The sequence below is a fragment of the Haliotis rufescens genome, unplaced genomic scaffold (assembly GCF_023055435.1).
Source record: "Haliotis rufescens isolate VD_foot unplaced genomic scaffold, xgHalRufe1.0.p SCAF_193, whole genome shotgun sequence".
NCBI classification, from domain to species: Eukaryota; Metazoa; Mollusca; class Gastropoda; order Lepetellida; family Haliotidae; genus Haliotis; species Haliotis rufescens.
The window spans coordinates 13,045-30,261 of NW_025963883.1; the positions used below are offsets into that span (position 1 = coordinate 13,045).

The 17,217-nt window shown below is 44.1% G+C and overlaps 24 non-coding genes across 24 annotated transcripts; all 24 read left to right on the forward strand.

The window, feature by feature from the left end:
• The first annotated feature begins 1,521 nt into the window (after positions 1–1,521).
• Positions 1,522–1,685, forward strand: LOC125381820. Its single transcript, XR_007222078.1, has one exon. It is a non-coding gene; the product is annotated as a U1 spliceosomal RNA (small nuclear RNA).
• A 424-nt stretch (positions 1,686–2,109) lies between these two features.
• Positions 2,110–2,273, forward strand: LOC125381821. The gene has a single exon (XR_007222079.1). It is a non-coding gene; the product is annotated as a U1 spliceosomal RNA (small nuclear RNA).
• A 436-nt stretch (positions 2,274–2,709) lies between these two features.
• On the forward strand, positions 2,710–2,873 carry LOC125381822. Its single transcript, XR_007222080.1, has one exon. It is a non-coding gene; the product is annotated as a U1 spliceosomal RNA (small nuclear RNA).
• Positions 2,874–3,306: 433 nt separating this feature from the next.
• On the forward strand, positions 3,307–3,470 carry LOC125381823. The gene has a single exon (XR_007222081.1). It is a non-coding gene; the product is annotated as a U1 spliceosomal RNA (small nuclear RNA).
• A 430-nt stretch (positions 3,471–3,900) lies between these two features.
• LOC125381824 lies at positions 3,901–4,064 on the forward strand. Its single transcript, XR_007222082.1, has one exon. It is a non-coding gene; the product is annotated as a U1 spliceosomal RNA (small nuclear RNA).
• Positions 4,065–4,494: 430 nt separating this feature from the next.
• On the forward strand, positions 4,495–4,658 carry LOC125381825. Its single transcript, XR_007222083.1, has one exon. It is a non-coding gene; the product is annotated as a U1 spliceosomal RNA (small nuclear RNA).
• Positions 4,659–5,091: 433 nt separating this feature from the next.
• Positions 5,092–5,255, forward strand: LOC125381827. Its single transcript, XR_007222085.1, has one exon. It is a non-coding gene; the product is annotated as a U1 spliceosomal RNA (small nuclear RNA).
• Positions 5,256–5,688: 433 nt separating this feature from the next.
• On the forward strand, positions 5,689–5,852 carry LOC125381828. Its single transcript, XR_007222086.1, has one exon. It is a non-coding gene; the product is annotated as a U1 spliceosomal RNA (small nuclear RNA).
• A 433-nt stretch (positions 5,853–6,285) lies between these two features.
• On the forward strand, positions 6,286–6,449 carry LOC125381829. Its single transcript, XR_007222087.1, has one exon. It is a non-coding gene; the product is annotated as a U1 spliceosomal RNA (small nuclear RNA).
• Positions 6,450–6,882: 433 nt separating this feature from the next.
• On the forward strand, positions 6,883–7,046 carry LOC125381830. Its single transcript, XR_007222088.1, has one exon. It is a non-coding gene; the product is annotated as a U1 spliceosomal RNA (small nuclear RNA).
• A 430-nt stretch (positions 7,047–7,476) lies between these two features.
• Positions 7,477–7,640, forward strand: LOC125381831. The gene has a single exon (XR_007222089.1). It is a non-coding gene; the product is annotated as a U1 spliceosomal RNA (small nuclear RNA).
• Positions 7,641–8,074: 434 nt separating this feature from the next.
• LOC125381832 lies at positions 8,075–8,238 on the forward strand. Its single transcript, XR_007222090.1, has one exon. It is a non-coding gene; the product is annotated as a U1 spliceosomal RNA (small nuclear RNA).
• A 433-nt stretch (positions 8,239–8,671) lies between these two features.
• LOC125381833 lies at positions 8,672–8,835 on the forward strand. The gene has a single exon (XR_007222091.1). It is a non-coding gene; the product is annotated as a U1 spliceosomal RNA (small nuclear RNA).
• Positions 8,836–9,265: 430 nt separating this feature from the next.
• Positions 9,266–9,429, forward strand: LOC125381834. Its single transcript, XR_007222092.1, has one exon. It is a non-coding gene; the product is annotated as a U1 spliceosomal RNA (small nuclear RNA).
• Positions 9,430–11,318: 1,889 nt separating this feature from the next.
• Positions 11,319–11,482, forward strand: LOC125381835. Its single transcript, XR_007222093.1, has one exon. It is a non-coding gene; the product is annotated as a U1 spliceosomal RNA (small nuclear RNA).
• A 430-nt stretch (positions 11,483–11,912) lies between these two features.
• On the forward strand, positions 11,913–12,076 carry LOC125381836. Its single transcript, XR_007222094.1, has one exon. It is a non-coding gene; the product is annotated as a U1 spliceosomal RNA (small nuclear RNA).
• Positions 12,077–12,509: 433 nt separating this feature from the next.
• Positions 12,510–12,673, forward strand: LOC125381838. The gene has a single exon (XR_007222096.1). It is a non-coding gene; the product is annotated as a U1 spliceosomal RNA (small nuclear RNA).
• Positions 12,674–13,103: 430 nt separating this feature from the next.
• LOC125381839 lies at positions 13,104–13,267 on the forward strand. The gene has a single exon (XR_007222097.1). It is a non-coding gene; the product is annotated as a U1 spliceosomal RNA (small nuclear RNA).
• A 433-nt stretch (positions 13,268–13,700) lies between these two features.
• LOC125381840 lies at positions 13,701–13,864 on the forward strand. The gene has a single exon (XR_007222098.1). It is a non-coding gene; the product is annotated as a U1 spliceosomal RNA (small nuclear RNA).
• Positions 13,865–14,294: 430 nt separating this feature from the next.
• Positions 14,295–14,458, forward strand: LOC125381841. The gene has a single exon (XR_007222099.1). It is a non-coding gene; the product is annotated as a U1 spliceosomal RNA (small nuclear RNA).
• A 442-nt stretch (positions 14,459–14,900) lies between these two features.
• On the forward strand, positions 14,901–15,064 carry LOC125381842. Its single transcript, XR_007222100.1, has one exon. It is a non-coding gene; the product is annotated as a U1 spliceosomal RNA (small nuclear RNA).
• A 440-nt stretch (positions 15,065–15,504) lies between these two features.
• Positions 15,505–15,668, forward strand: LOC125381843. The gene has a single exon (XR_007222101.1). It is a non-coding gene; the product is annotated as a U1 spliceosomal RNA (small nuclear RNA).
• A 430-nt stretch (positions 15,669–16,098) lies between these two features.
• On the forward strand, positions 16,099–16,262 carry LOC124124113. Its single transcript, XR_006859397.2, has one exon. It is a non-coding gene; the product is annotated as a U1 spliceosomal RNA (small nuclear RNA).
• A 430-nt stretch (positions 16,263–16,692) lies between these two features.
• Positions 16,693–16,856, forward strand: LOC124124114. The gene has a single exon (XR_006859398.2). It is a non-coding gene; the product is annotated as a U1 spliceosomal RNA (small nuclear RNA).
• Positions 16,857–17,217: the final 361 nt, after the last annotated feature.

Consider the following 17,217-nt stretch of genomic DNA (forward strand, 5'->3'; position numbering starts at 1 on the left):
ACCTCCCTCACATCACTTCAGGCCCTTACAGGAGAAATGCCACTAAATTTACGTAGACAACACTTAACACTAAACTTCTGGGCAGCATCTCAATCAAACCCCCTTCTCCAAAACATGCTAAACCAAAACATACGTCCCCAAAACCAGGCACTAACTAGAAAACACCCTCTACTCACCCCAATATCCCAACGAATAATAAACTACCATAACGAACACCAAATAGGAAACCAACAACAAAACTGCAAACAATCAAACGTATTCACCCCAAAACTTAAAATCCCCAAAATAGACACATCCCTAGCCAACACAATAAACAAACAAACCGACCCAAACCTAGCTAAAAGCACATCACTAGCTTACATCCATCAAAAATGGCCAAATTGGTGTCACATATACACAGACGGATCCGCTGATCCGATCACAAATCACACAGGTTTCGGAGTCCATATAGCCCAACCAGTCAAAAATACTCAATCCTTCCGACTCCCAAACAACCAATCTATATTCACCGCAGAGCTCATGGGTATCGCCACGGCGCTCCACAGCCATCACACCAAAAACCAAAAAAAAATCTTAATACTCTCAGACTCACTAAGCGGACTTCAGGCCCTCCAAAACAAAAACACCAAAAACCGCCCCAAATTAATAAACCAAATTCTCAAAAGCGTAAACAAACTAACAGAGGCAGGCAAAAACATACAACTTATCTGGATACCAGCTCACGTAGGAATTTACGGGAATGAAAACGCAGACAGAGCCGCAAAACAATCCCTAAAAATACCAGACATAAGCCTTAAGCTACCAATATCTAAAGCAGAAATCAAAAGTATAAACAAACACAAAATCACCCAAAAATGGCATAACCTCTATCAAAACACAAAAACCCAAATCCTAAAAACCCTCAAAAAACCCCTCACCAAACCAAAAATCCTCCATCCCTCCAAAAAAATCGATAGAATAATCACCAAACTCCAAACAGGACACACCAAACTAAATAACCACCTTCTAAAACTAAAAAAACACGCAAACGGGAAGTGCCCACACTGCACTCACCCAGAAACAATAGACCACGTACTACTACATTGCACCCACTACCTCACACAACGTACAACATTACAAACCAACCTAAATCCAAATAACGCTCTTACCTTAGAAGCAATCCTTAACCCCCAAAATAAAATAGAAAACTTCAAAGCCCTAGGCATTTACCTAACCAAAACAGAACTAATTAACCGTATTTAAAACTTCACTAAACCACCAACACTAAACATCCAAAAAACATCAACTCACCCCCACACACTCCCTTAGTCCCAACCACTCCCCCAAGGCATGTATTCCAAATCTCAAAATTTCAAAACTTTATATAAGCAACCACTAAACCCCCCTCCTTGGTTGCACTCCTCTCGCTACCACTTTTATACCACTAAATGGCCCAGCCGGGCCCGTGTGCGAAATACGCTCCAGTCGGAAAGCGCACGTAAAATCTCCTAATATAAGTAAGTAAGTAAGTAAGTTTCAGGCATACTTACCTGGCACAGGCTTAACAGTGATCCGCAAGGCTGTGGGCCCGGGGCGAGACCTTTCCATTGCACATCGGCTTGGTTGACCCCTGCGATCATCCCAAATGTGGACGACTCGGGTGCGCAATTTATAAGTGTGGGGGACTGCGTTCGCGCTCTCCCCTGGAAAAAACAATCAAAAATAGAAATGCCTTTTTTTCATTCTGTTTGTCTATCATGACATGTTCAGTTGTTGTTGTTGTTGTTGTTGTTGTTGTTGATGATGATGTGTTTATTTTGCTGAGTAGCTCCCAAGGAGAAAGATAGGACCCGGAAGGAAACTTGGGTGTTGACATGGAAGTTACCTCCCCTGGGTACCTGGCGCAAGGTGCATGTCTATGCAGCCTAAAATGCAAATAAAGCCATTTCCGTCTCGTTCTTCCTACCAATAATCTTTGCATAAAGCGAACGGGTGAATGTAGTGCCATGTACAGGGAAGTATAAAAATGTTTGAACTGAAATGGAATATATGTGAAGTTTTGCTTACAAGACACCTGAATGAGGTGATGTGTATGTTTGTAGTGATGGTTAGGAAGCTGCAGTTTCAGGCATACTTACCTGGCACAGGCTTAACAGTGATCCGCAAGGCTGTGGGCCCGGGGCGAGACCTTTCCATTGCACATCGGCTTGGTTGACCCCTGCGATCATCCCAAATGTGGACGACTCGGGTGCGCAATTTATAAGTGTGGGGGACTGCGTTCGCGCTCTCCCCTGGAAAAAACAATCAAAAATAGAAATGCCTTTTTTTCATTCTGTTTGTCTATCATGACATGTTCAGTTGTTGTTGTTGTTGTTGTTGTTGTTGTTGTTGTTGTTGTTGATGATGATGTGTTTATTTTGCTGAGTAGCTCCCAAGGAGAAAGATAGGACCCGGAAGGAAACTTGGGTGTTGACATGGAAGTTACCTCCCCTGGGTACCTGGCGCAAGGTGCATGTCTATGCAGCCTAAAATGCAAATAAAGCCATTTCCGTCTCGTTCTTCCTACCAATAATCTTTGCATAAAGCGAACGGGTGAATGTAGTGCCATGTACAGGGAAGTATAAAAATGTTTGAACTGAAATGGAATATATGTGAAGTTTTGCTTACAAGACACCTGAATGAGGTGATGTGTATGTTTGTAGTGATGGTTAGGAAGCTGCAGTTTCAGGCATACTTACCTGGCACAGGCTTAACAGTGATCCGCAAGGCTGTGGGCCCGGGGCGAGACCTTTCCATTGCACATCGGCTTGGTTGACCCCTGCGATCATCCCAAATGTGGACGACTCGGGTGCGCAATTTATAAGTGTGGGGGACTGCGTTCGCGCTCTCCCCTGGAAAAAACAATCAAAAATAGAAATGCCTTTTTTTCATTCTGTTTGTCTATCATGACATGTTCAGTTGTTGTTGTTGTTGTTGTTGTTGTTGTTGTTGTTGTTGATGATGATGTGTTTATTTTGCTGAGTAGCTCCCAAGGAGAAAGATAGGACCCGGAAGGAAACTTGGGTGTTGACATGGAAGTTACCTCCCCTGGGTACCTGGCGCAAGGTGCATGTCTATGCAGCCTAAAATGCAAATAAAGCCATTTCCGTCTCGTTCTTCCTACCAATAATCTTTGCATAAAGCGAACGGGTGAATGTAGTGCCATGTACAGGGAAGTATAAAAATGTTTGAACTGAAATGGAATATATGTGAAGTTTTGCTTACAAGACACCTGAATGAGGTGATGTGTATGTTTGTAGTGATGGTTAGGAAGCTGCAGTTTCAGGCATACTTACCTGGCACAGGCTTAACAGTGATCCGCAAGGCTGTGGGCCCGGGGCGAGACCTTTCCATTGCACATCGGCTTGGTTGACCCCTGCGATCATCCCAAATGTGGACGACTCGGGTGCGCAATTTATAAGTGTGGGGGACTGCGTTCGCGCTCTCCCCTGGAAAAAACAATCAAAAATAGAAATGCCTTTTTTTCATTCTGTTTGTCTATCATGACATGTTCAGTTGTTGTTGTTGTTGTTGTTGTTGTTGTTGTTGTTGATGATGATGTGTTTATTTTGCTGAGTAGCTCCCAAGGAGAAAGATAGGACCCGGAAGGAAACTTGGGTGTTGACATGGAAGTTACCTCCCCTGGGTACCTGGCGCAAGGTGCATGTCTATGCAGCCTAAAATGCAAATAAAGCCATTTCCGTCTCGTTCTTCCTACCAATAATCTTTGCATAAAGCGAACGGGTGAATGTAGTGCCATGTACAGGGAAGTATAAAAATGTTTGAACTGAAATGGAATATATGTGAAGTTTTGCTTACAAGACACCTGAATGAGGTGATGTGTATGTTTGTAGTGATGGTTAGGAAGCTGCAGTTTCAGGCATACTTACCTGGCACAGGCTTAACAGTGATCCGCAAGGCTGTGGGCCCGGGGCGAGACCTTTCCATTGCACATCGGCTTGGTTGACCCCTGCGATCATCCCAAATGTGGACGACTCGGGTGCGCAATTTATAAGTGTGGGGGACTGCGTTCGCGCTCTCCCCTGGAAAAAACAATCAAAAATAGAAATGCCTTTTTTTCATTCTGTTTGTCTATCATGACATGTTCAGTTGTTGTTGTTGTTGTTGTTGTTGTTGTTGTTGTTGATGATGATGTGTTTATTTTGCTGAGTAGCTCCCAAGGAGAAAGATAGGACCCGGAAGGAAACTTGGGTGTTGACATGGAAGTTACCTCCCCTGGGTACCTGGCGCAAGGTGCATGTCTATGCAGCCTAAAATGCAAATAAAGCCATTTCCGTCTCGTTCTTCCTACCAATAATCTTTGCATAAAGCGAACGGGTGAATGTAGTGCCATGTACAGGGAAGTATAAAAATGTTTGAACTGAAATGGAATATATGTGAAGTTTTGCTTACAAGACACCTGAATGAGGTGATGTGTATGTTTGTAGTGATGGTTAGGAAGCTGCAGTTTCAGGCATACTTACCTGGCACAGGCTTAACAGTGATCCGCAAGGCTGTGGGCCCGGGGCGAGACCTTTCCATTGCACATCGGCTTGGTTGACCCCTGCGATCATCCCAAATGTGGACGACTCGGGTGCGCAATTTATAAGTGTGGGGGACTGCGTTCGCGCTCTCCCCTGGAAAAAACAATCAAAAATAGAAATGCCTTTTTTTCATTCTGTTTGTCTATCATGACATGTTCAGTTGTTGTTGTTGTTGTTGTTGTTGTTGTTGTTGTTGTTGATGATGATGTGTTTATTTTGCTGAGTAGCTCCCAAGGAGAAAGATAGGACCCGGAAGGAAACTTGGGTGTTGACATGGAAGTTACCTCCCCTGGGTACCTGGCGCAAGGTGCATGTCTATGCAGCCTAAAATGCAAATAAAGCCATTTCCGTCTCGTTCTTCCTACCAATAATCTTTGCATAAAGCGAACGGGTGAATGTAGTGCCATGTACAGGGAAGTATAAAAATGTTTGAACTGAAATGGAATATATGTGAAGTTTTGCTTACAAGACACCTGAATGAGGTGATGTGTATGTTTGTAGTGATGGTTAGGAAGCTGCAGTTTCAGGCATACTTACCTGGCACAGGCTTAACAGTGATCCGCAAGGCTGTGGGCCCGGGGCGAGACCTTTCCATTGCACATCGGCTTGGTTGACCCCTGCGATCATCCCAAATGTGGACGACTCGGGTGCGCAATTTATAAGTGTGGGGGACTGCGTTCGCGCTCTCCCCTGGAAAAAACAATCAAAAATAGAAATGCCTTTTTTTCATTCTGTTTGTCTATCATGACATGTTCAGTTGTTGTTGTTGTTGTTGTTGTTGTTGTTGTTGTTGTTGATGATGATGTGTTTATTTTGCTGAGTAGCTCCCAAGGAGAAAGATAGGACCCGGAAGGAAACTTGGGTGTTGACATGGAAGTTACCTCCCCTGGGTACCTGGCGCAAGGTGCATGTCTATGCAGCCTAAAATGCAAATAAAGCCATTTCCGTCTCGTTCTTCCTACCAATAATCTTTGCATAAAGCGAACGGGTGAATGTAGTGCCATGTACAGGGAAGTATAAAAATGTTTGAACTGAAATGGAATATATGTGAAGTTTTGCTTACAAGACACCTGAATGAGGTGATGTGTATGTTTGTAGTGATGGTTAGGAAGCTGCAGTTTCAGGCATACTTACCTGGCACAGGCTTAACAGTGATCCGCAAGGCTGTGGGCCCGGGGCGAGACCTTTCCATTGCACATCGGCTTGGTTGACCCCTGCGATCATCCCAAATGTGGACGACTCGGGTGCGCAATTTATAAGTGTGGGGGACTGCGTTCGCGCTCTCCCCTGGAAAAAACAATCAAAAATAGAAATGCCTTTTTTTCATTCTGTTTGTCTATCATGACATGTTCAGTTGTTGTTGTTGTTGTTGTTGTTGTTGTTGTTGTTGTTGATGATGATGTGTTTATTTTGCTGAGTAGCTCCCAAGGAGAAAGATAGGACCCGGAAGGAAACTTGGGTGTTGACATGGAAGTTACCTCCCCTGGGTACCTGGCGCAAGGTGCATGTCTATGCAGCCTAAAATGCAAATAAAGCCATTTCCGTCTCGTTCTTCCTACCAATAATCTTTGCATAAAGCGAACGGGTGAATGTAGTGCCATGTACAGGGAAGTATAAAAATGTTTGAACTGAAATGGAATATATGTGAAGTTTTGCTTACAAGACACCTGAATGAGGTGATGTGTATGTTTGTAGTGATGGTTAGGAAGCTGCAGTTTCAGGCATACTTACCTGGCACAGGCTTAACAGTGATCCGCAAGGCTGTGGGCCCGGGGCGAGACCTTTCCATTGCACATCGGCTTGGTTGACCCCTGCGATCATCCCAAATGTGGACGACTCGGGTGCGCAATTTATAAGTGTGGGGGACTGCGTTCGCGCTCTCCCCTGGAAAAAACAATCAAAAATAGAAATGCCTTTTTTTCATTCTGTTTGTCTATCATGACATGTTCAGTTGTTGTTGTTGTTGTTGTTGTTGTTGTTGTTGTTGTTGATGATGATGTGTTTATTTTGCTGAGTAGCTCCCAAGGAGAAAGATAGGACCCGGAAGGAAACTTGGGTGTTGACATGGAAGTTACCTCCCCTGGGTACCTGGCGCAAGGTGCATGTCTATGCAGCCTAAAATGCAAATAACGCCATTTCCGTCTCGTTCTTCCTACCAATAATCTTTGCATAAAGCGAACGGGTGAATGTAGTGCCATGTACAGGGAAGTATAAAAATGTTTGAACTGAAATGGAATATATGTGAAGTTTTGCTTACAAGACACCTGAATGAGGTGATGTGTATGTTTGTAGTGATGGTTAGGAAGCTGCAGTTTCAGGCATACTTACCTGGCACAGGCTTAACAGTGATCCGCAAGGCTGTGGGCCCGGGGCGAGACCTTTCCATTGCACATCGGCTTGGTTGACCCCTGCGATCATCCCAAATGTGGACGACTCGGGTGCGCAATTTATAAGTGTGGGGGACTGCGTTCGCGCTCTCCCCTGGAAAAAACAATCAAAAATAGAAATGCCTTTTTTTCATTCTGTTTGTCTATCATGACATGTTCAGTTGTTGTTGTTGTTGTTGTTGTTGTTGTTGTTGTTGATGATGATGTGTTTATTTTGCTGAGTAGCTCCCAAGGAGAAAGATAGGACCCGGAAGGAAACTTGGGTGTTGACATGGAAGTTACCTCCCCTGGGTACCTGGCGCAAGGTGCATGTCTATGCAGCCTAAAATGCAAATAAAGCCATTTCCGTCTCGTTCTTCCTACCAATAATCTTTGCATAAAGCGAACGGGTGAATGTAGTGCCATGTACAGGGAAGTATAAAAATGTTTGAACTGAAATGGAATATATGTGAAGTTTTGCTTACAAGACACCTGAATGAGGTGATGTGTATGTTTGTAGTGATGGTTAGGAAGCTGCAGTTTCAGGCATACTTACCTGGCACAGGCTTAACAGTGATCCGCAAGGCTGTGGGCCCGGGGCGAGACCTTTCCATTGCACATCGGCTTGGTTGACCCCTGCGATCATCCCAAATGTGGACGACTCGGGTGCGCAATTTATAAGTGTGGGGGACTGCGTTCGCGCTCTCCCCTGGAAAAAAACAATCAAAAATAGAAATGCCTTTTTTTCATTCTGTTTGTCTATCATGACATGTTCAGTTGTTGTTGTTGTTGTTGTTGTTGTTGTTGTTGTTGTTGATGATGATGTGTTTATTTTGCTGAGTAGCTCCCAAGGAGAAAGATAGGACCCGGAAGGAAACTTGGGTGTTGACATGGAAGTTACCTCCCCTGGGTACCTGGCGCAAGGTGCATGTCTATGCAGCCTAAAATGCAAATAAAGCCATTTCCGTCTCGTTCTTCCTACCAATAATCTTTGCATAAAGCGAACGGGTGAATGTAGTGCCATGTACAGGGAAGTATAAAAATGTTTGAACTGAAATGGAATATATGTGAAGTTTTGCTTACAAGACACCTGAATGAGGTGATGTGTATGTTTGTAGTGATGGTTAGGAAGCTGCAGTTTCAGGCATACTTACCTGGCACAGGCTTAACAGTGATCCGCAAGGCTGTGGGCCCGGGGCGAGACCTTTCCATTGCACATCGGCTTGGTTGACCCCTGCGATCATCCCAAATGTGGACGACTCGGGTGCGCAATTTATAAGTGTGGGGGACTGCGTTCGCGCTCTCCCCTGGAAAAAACAATCAAAAATAGAAATGCCTTTTTTTCATTCTGTTTGTCTATCATGACATGTTCAGTTGTTGTTGTTGTTGTTGTTGTTGTTGTTGTTGTTGTTGATGATGATGTGTTTATTTTGCTGAGTAGCTCCCAAGGAGAAAGATAGGACCCGGAAGGAAACTTGGGTGTTGACATGGAAGTTACCTCCCCTGGGTACCTGGCGCAAGGTGCATGTCTATGCAGCCTAAAATGCAAATAAAGCCATTTCCGTCTCGTTCTTCCTACCAATAATCTTTGCATAAAGCGAACGGGTGAATGTAGTGCCATGTACAGGGAAGTATAAAAATGTTTGAACTGAAATGGAATATATGTGAAGTTTTGCTTACAAGACACCTGAATGAGGTGATGTGTATGTTTGTAGTGATGGTTAGGAAGCTGCAGTTTCAGGCATACTTACCTGGCACAGGCTTAACAGTGATCCGCAAGGCTGTGGGCCCGGGGCGAGACCTTTCCATTGCACATCGGCTTGGTTGACCCCTGCGATCATCCCAAATGTGGACGACTCGGGTGCGCAATTTATAAGTGTGGGGGACTGCGTTCGCGCTCTCCCCTGGAAAAAACAATCAAAAATAGAAATGCCTTTTTTTCATTCTGTTTGTCTATCATGACATGTTCAGTTGTTGTTGTTGTTGTTGTTGTTGTTGTTGTTGTTGATGATGATGTGTTTATTTTGCTGAGTAGCTCCCAAGGAGAAAGATAGGACCCGGAAGGAAACTTGGGTGTTGACATGGAAGTTACCTCCCCTGGGTACCTGGCGCAAGGTGCATGTCTATGCAGCCTAAAATGCAAATAAAGCCATTTCCGTCTCGTTCTTCCTACCAATAATCTTTGCATAAAGCGAACGGGTGAATGTAGTGCCATGTACAGGGAAGTATAAAAATGTTTGAACTGAAATGGAATATATGTGAAGTTTTGCTTACAAGACACCTGAATGAGGTGATGTGTATGTTTGTAGTGATGGTTAGGAAGCTGCAGTTTCAGGCATACTTACCTGGCACAGGCTTAACAGTGATCCGCAAGGCTGTGGGCCCGGGGCGAGACCTTTCCATTGCACATCGGCTTGGTTGACCCCTGCGATCATCCCAAATGTGGACGACTCGGGTGCGCAATTTATAAGTGTGGGGGACTGCGTTCGCGCTCTCCCCTGGAAAAAACAATCAAAAATAGAAATGCCTTTTTTTCATTCTGTTTGTCTATCATGACATGTTCAGTTGTTGTTGTTGTTGTTGTTGTTGTTGTTGTTGTTGATGATGATGTGTTTATTTTGCTGAGTAGCTCCCAAGGAGAAAGATAGGACCCGGAAGGAAACTTGGGTGTTGACATGGAAGTTACCTCCCCTGGGTACCTGGCGCAAGGTGCATGTCTATGCAGCCTAAAATGCAAATAAAGCCATTTCCGTCTCGTTCTTCCTACCAATAATCTTTGCATAAAGCGAACGGGTGAATGTAGTGCCATGTACAGGGAAGTATAAAAATGTTTGAACTGAAATGGAATATATGTGAAGTTTTGCTTACAAGACACCTGAATGAGGTGATGTGTATGTTTGTAGTGATGGTTAGGAAGCTGCAGTTTCAGGCAACACTTAACACTAAACTTCTGGGCAGCATCTCAATCAAACCCCCTTCTCCAAAACATGCTAAACCAAAACATACGTCCCCAAAACCAGGCACTAACTAGAAAACACCCTCTACTCACCCCAATATCCCAACGAATAATAAACTACCATAACGAACACCAAATAGGAAACCAACAACAAAACTGCAAACAATCAAACGTATTCACCCCAAAACTTAAAATCCCCAAAATAGACACATCCCTAGCCAACACAATAAACAAACAAACCGACCCAAACCTAGCTAAAAGCACATCACTAGCTTACATCCATCAAAAATGGCCAAATTGGTGTCACATATACACAGACGGATCCGCTGATCCGATCACAAATCACACAGGTTTCGGAGTCCATATAGCCCAACCAGTCAAAAATACTCAATCCTTCCGACTCCCAAACAACCAATCTATATTCACCGCAGAGCTCATGGGTATCGCCACGGCGCTCCACAGCCATCACACCAAAAACCAAAAAAAAATCTTAATACTCTCAGACTCACTAAGCGGACTTCAGGCCCTCCAAAACAAAAACACCAAAAACCGCCCCAAATTAATAAACCAAATTCTCAAAAGCGTAAACAAACTAACAGAGGCAGGCAAAAACATACAACTTATCTGGATACCAGCTCACGTAGGAATTTACGGGAATGAAAACGCAGACAGAGCCGCAAAACAATCCCTAAAAATACCAGACATAAGCCTTAAGCTACCAATATCTAAAGCAGAAATCAAAAGTATAAACAAACGTAAAATCACCCAAAAATGGCATAACCTCTATCAAAACACAAAAACCCAAATCCTAAAAACCCTCAAAAAACCCCTCACCAAACCAAAAATCCTCCATCCCTCCAAAAAAATCGATAGAATAATCACCAAACTCCAAACAGGACACACCAAACTAAATAACCACCTTCTAAAACTAAAAAAACACGCAAACGGGAAGTGCCCACACTGCACTCACCCAGAAACAATAGACCACGTACTACTACATTGCACCCACTACCTCACACAACGTACAACATTACAAACCAACCTAAATCCAAATAACGCTCTTACCTTAGAAGCAATCCTTAACCCCCAAAATAAAATAGAAAACTTCAAAGCCCTAGGCATTTACCTAACCAAAACAGAACTAATTAACCGTATTTAAAACTTCACTAAACCACCAACACTAAACATCCAAAAAACATCAACTCACCCCCACACACTCCCTTAGTCCCAACCACTCCCCCAAGGCATGTATTCCAAATCTCAAAATTTCAAAACTTTATATAAGCAACCACTAAACCCCCCTCCTTGGTTGCACTCCTCTCGCTACTACTTTTATACCACTAAATGGCCCGGCCGGGCCCGTGTGCGAAATACGCTCCAGTCGGAAAGCGCACGTAAAATATCCTAATATAAGTAAGTAAGTAAGTTTCAGGCATACTTACCTGGCACAGGCTTAACAGTGATCCGCAAGGCTGTGGGCCCGGGGCGAGACCTTTCCATTGCACATCGGCTTGGTTGACCCCTGCGATCATCCCAAATGTGGACGACTCGGGTGCGCAATTTATAAGTGTGGGGGACTGCGTTCGCGCTCTCCCCTGGAAAAAACAATCAAAAATAGAAATGCCTTTTTTTCATTCTGTTTGTCTATCATGACATGTTCAGTTGTTGTTGTTGTTGTTGTTGTTGTTGTTGTTGTTGATGATGATGTGTTTATTTTGCTGAGTAGCTCCCAAGGAGAAAGATAGGACCCGGAAGGAAACTTGGGTGTTGACATGGAAGTTACCTCCCCTGGGTACCTGGCGCAAGGTGCATGTCTATGCAGCCTAAAATGCAAATAAAGCCATTTCCGTCTCGTTCTTCCTACCAATAATCTTTGCATAAAGCGAACGGGTGAATGTAGTGCCATGTACAGGGAAGTATAAAAATGTTTGAACTGAAATGGAATATATGTGAAGTTTTGCTTACAAGACACCTGAATGAGGTGATGTGTATGTTTGTAGTGATGGTTAGGAAGCTGCAGTTTCAGGCATACTTACCTGGCACAGGCTTAACAGTGATCCGCAAGGCTGTGGGCCCGGGGCGAGACCTTTCCATTGCACATCGGCTTGGTTGACCCCTGCGATCATCCCAAATGTGGACGACTCGGGTGCGCAATTTATAAGTGTGGGGGACTGCGTTCGCGCTCTCCCCTGGAAAAAACAATCAAAAATAGAAATGCCTTTTTTTCATTCTGTTTGTCTATCATGACATGTTCAGTTGTTGTTGTTGTTGTTGTTGTTGTTGTTGTTGTTGTTGATGATGATGTGTTTATTTTGCTGAGTAGCTCCCAAGGAGAAAGATAGGACCCGGAAGGAAACTTGGGTGTTGACATGGAAGTTACCTCCCCTGGGTACCTGGCGCAAGGTGCATGTCTATGCAGCCTAAAATGCAAATAAAGCCATTTCCGTCTCGTTCTTCCTACCAATAATCTTTGCATAAAGCGAACGGGTGAATGTAGTGCCATGTACAGGGAAGTATAAAAATGTTTGAACTGAAATGGAATATATGTGAAGTTTTGCTTACAAGACACCTGAATGAGGTGATGTGTATGTTTGTAGTGATGGTTAGGAAGCTGCAGTTTCAGGCATACTTACCTGGCACAGGCTTAACAGTGATCCGCAAGGCTGTGGGCCCGGGGCGAGACCTTTCCATTGCACATCGGCTTGGTTGACCCCTGCGATCATCCCAAATGTGGACGACTCGGGTGCGCAATTTATAAGTGTGGGGGACTGCGTTCGCGCTCTCCCCTGGAAAAAACAATCAAAAATAGAAATGCCTTTTTTTCATTCTGTTTGTCTATCATGACATGTTCAGTTGTTGTTGTTGTTGTTGTTGTTGTTGTTGTTGTTGATGATGATGTGTTTATTTTGCTGAGTAGCTCCCAAGGAGAAAGATAGGACCCGGAAGGAAACTTGGGTGTTGACATGGAAGTTACCTCCCCTGGGTACCTGGCGCAAGGTGCATGTCTATGCAGCCTAAAATGCAAATAAAGCCATTTCCGTCTCGTTCTTCCTACCAATAATCTTTGCATAAAGCGAACGGGTGAATGTAGTGCCATGTACAGGGAAGTATAAAAATGTTTGAACTGAAATGGAATATATGTGAAGTTTTGCTTACAAGACACCTGAATGAGGTGATGTGTATGTTTGTAGTGATGGTTAGGAAGCTGCAGTTTCAGGCATACTTACCTGGCACAGGCTTAACAGTGATCCGCAAGGCTGTGGGCCCGGGGCGAGACCTTTCCATTGCACATCGGCTTGGTTGACCCCTGCGATCATCCCAAATGTGGACGACTCGGGTGCGCAATTTATAAGTGTGGGGGACTGCGTTCGCGCTCTCCCCTGGAAAAAACAATCAAAAATAGAAATGCCTTTTTTTCATTCTGTTTGTCTATCATGACATGTTCAGTTGTTGTTGTTGTTGTTGTTGTTGTTGTTGTTGTTGTTGATGATGATGTGTTTATTTTGCTGAGTAGCTCCCAAGGAGAAAGATAGGACCCGGAAGGAAACTTGGGTGTTGACATGGAAGTTACCTCCCCTGGGTACCTGGCGCAAGGTGCATGTCTATGCAGCCTAAAATGCAAATAAAGCCATTTCCGTCTCGTTCTTCCTACCAATAATCTTTGCATAAAGCGAACGGGTGAATGTAGTGCCATGTACAGGGAAGTATAAAAATGTTTGAACTGAAATGGAATATATGTGAAGTTTTGCTTACAAGACACCTGAATGAGGTGATGTGTATGTTTGTAGTGATGGTTAGGAAGCTGCAGTTTCAGGCATACTTACCTGGCACAGGCTTAACAGTGATCCGCAAGGCTGTGGGCCCGGGGCGAGACCTTTCCATTGCACATCGGCTTGGTTGACCCCTGCGATCATCCCAAATGTGGACGACTCGGGTGCGCAATTTATAAGTGTGGGGGACTGCGTTCGCGCTCTCCCCTGGAAAAAACAATCAAAAATAGAAATGCCTTTTTTTCATTCTGTTTGTCTATCATGACATGTTCAGTTGTTGTTGTTGTTGTTGTTGTTGTTGTTGTTGTTGATGATGATGTGTTTATTTTGCTGAGTAGCTCCCAAGGAGAAAGATAGGACCCGGAAGGAAACTTGGGTGTTGACATGGAAGTTACCTCCCCTGGGTACCTGGCGCAAGGTGCATGTCTATGCAGCCTAAAATGCAAATAAAGCCATTTCCGTCTCGTTCTTCCTACCAATAATCTTTGCATAAAGCGAACGGGTGAATGTAGTGCCATGTACAGGGAAGTATAAAAATGTTTGAACTGAAATGGAATATATGTGAAGTTTTGCTTACAAGACACCTGAATGAGGTGATGTGTATGTTTGTAGTGATGGTTAGGAAGCTGCAGTTTCAGGCATACTTACCTGGCACAGGCTTAACAGTGATCCGCAAGGCTGTGGGCCCGGGGCGAGACCTTTCCATTGCACATCGGCTTGGTTGACCCCTGCGATCATCCCAAATGTGGACGACTCGGGTGCGCAATTTATAAGTGTGGGGGACTGCGTTCGCGCTCTCCCCTGGAAAAAACAATCAAAAATAGAAATGCCTTTTTTTCATTCTGTTTGTCTATCATGACATGTTCAGTTGTTGTTGTTGTTGTTGTTGTTGTTGTTGTTGTTGTTGTTGTTGTTGATGATGATGTGTTTATTTTGCTGAGTAGCTCCCAAGGAGAAAGATAGGACCCGGAAGGAAACTTGGGTGTTGACATGGAAGTTACCTCCCCTGGGTACCTGGCGCAAGGTGCATGTCTATGCAGCCTAAAATGCAAATAAAGCCATTTCCGTCTCGTTCTTCCTACCAATAATCTTTGCATAAAGCGAACGGGTGAATGTAGTGCCATGTACAGGGAAGTATAAAAATGTTTGAACTGAAATGGAATATATGTGAAGTTTTGCTTACAAGACACCTGAATGAGGTGATGTGTATGTTTGTAGTGATGGTTAGGAAGCTGCAGTTTCAGGCATACTTACCTGGCACAGGCTTAACAGTGATCCGCAAGGCTGTGGGCCCGGGGCGAGACCTTTCCATTGCACATCGGCTTGGTTGACCCCTGCGATCATCCCAAATGTGGACGACTCGGGTGCGCAATTTATAAGTGTGGGGGACTGCGTTCGCGCTCTCCCCTGGAAAAAACAATCAAAAATAGAAATGCCTTTTTTTCATTGTTTGTCTATCATGACATGTTCAGTTGTTGTTGTTGTTGTTGTTGTTGTTGTTGTTGTTGTTGTTGTTGTTGATGATGATGTGTTTATTTTGCTGAGTAGCTCCCAAGGAGAAAGATAGGACCCGGAAGGAAACTTGGGTGTTGACATGGAAGTTACCTCCCCTGGGTACCTGGCGCAAGGTGCATGTCTATGCAGCCTAAAATGCAAATAAAGCCATTTCCGTCTCGTTCTTCCTACCAATAATCTTTGCATAAAGCGAACGGGTGAATGTAGTGCCATGTACAGGGAAGTATAAAAATGTTTGAACTGAAATGGAATATATGTGAAGTTTTGCTTACAAGACACCTGAATGAGGTGATGTGTATGTTTGTAGTGATGGTTAGGAAGCTGCAGTTTCAGGCATACTTACCTGGCACAGGCTTAACAGTGATCCGCAAGGCTGTGGGCCCGGGGCGAGACCTTTCCATTGCACATCGGCTTGGTTGACCCCTGCGATCATCCCAAATGTGGACGACTCGGGTGCGCAATTTATAAGTGTGGGGGACTGCGTTCGCGCTCTCCCCTGGAAAAAACAATCAAAAATAGAAATGCCTTTTTTTCATTCTGTTTGTCTATCATGACATGTTCAGTTGTTGTTGTTGTTGTTGTTGTTGTTGTTGTTGTTGATGATGATGTGTTTATTTTGCTGAGTAGCTCCCAAGGAGAAAGATAGGACCCGGAAGGAAACTTGGGTGTTGACATGGAAGTTACCTCCCCTGGGTACCTGGCGCAAGGTGCATGTCTATGCAGCCTAAAATGCAAATAAAGCCATTTCCGTCTCGTTCTTCCTACCAATAATCTTTGCATAAAGCGAACGGGTGAATGTAGTGCCATGTACAGGGAAGTATAAAAATGTTTGAACTGAAATGGAATATATGTGAAGTTTTGCTTACAAGACACCTGAATGAGGTGATGTGTATGTTTGTAGTGATGGTTAGGAAGCTGCAGTTTCAGGCATACTTACCTGGCACAGGCTTAACAGTGATCCGCAAGGCTGTGGGCCCGGGGCGAGACCTTTCCATTGCACATCGGCTTGGTTGACCCCTGCGATCATCCCAAATGTGGACGACTCGGGTGCGCAATTTATAAGTGTGGGGGACTGCGTTCGCGCTCTCCCCTGGAAAAAACAATCAAAAATAGAAATGCCTTTTTTTCATTCTGTTTGTCTATCATGACATGTTCAGTTGTTGTTGTTGTTGTTGTTGTTGTTGTTGTTGTTGATGATGATGTGTTTATTTTGCTGAGTAGCTCCCAAGGAGAAAGATAGGACCCGGAAGGAAACTTGGGTGTTGACATGGAAGTTACCTCCCCTGGGTACCTGGCGCAAGGTGCATGTCTATGCAGCCTAAAATGCAAATAAAGCCATTTCCGTCTCGTTCTTCCTACCAATAATCTTTGCATAAAGCGAACGGGTGAATGTAGTGCCATGTACAGGGAAGTATAAAAATGTTTGAACTGAAATGGAATATATGTGAAGTTTTGCTTACAAGACACCTGAATGAGGTGATGTGTATGTTTGTAGTGATGGTTAGGAAGCTGCAGTTTCAGGCATACTTACCTGGCACAGGCTTAACAGTGATCCGCAAGGCTGTGGGCCCGGGGCGAGACCTTTCCATTGCACATCGGCTTGGTTGACCCCTGCGATCATCCCAAATGTGGACGACTCGGGTGCGCAATTTATAAGTGTGGGGGACTGCGTTCGCGCTCTCCCCTGGAAAAAACAATCAAAAATAGAAATGCCTTTTTTTCATTCTGTTTGTCTATCATGACATGTTCAGTTGTTGTTGTTGTTGTTGTTGTTGTTGTTGTTGTTGATGATGATGTGTTTATTTTGCTGAGTAGCTCCCAAGGAGAAAGATAGGACCCGGAAGGAAACTTGGGTGTTGACATGGAAGTTACCTCCCCTGGGTACCTGGCGCAAGGTGCATGTCTATGCAGCCTAAAATGCAAATAAAGCCATTTCCGTCTCGTTCTTCCTACCAATAATCTTTGCATAAAGCGAACGGGTGAATGTAGTGCCATGTACAGGGAAGTATAAAAATGTTTGAACTGAAATGGAATATATGTGAAGTTTT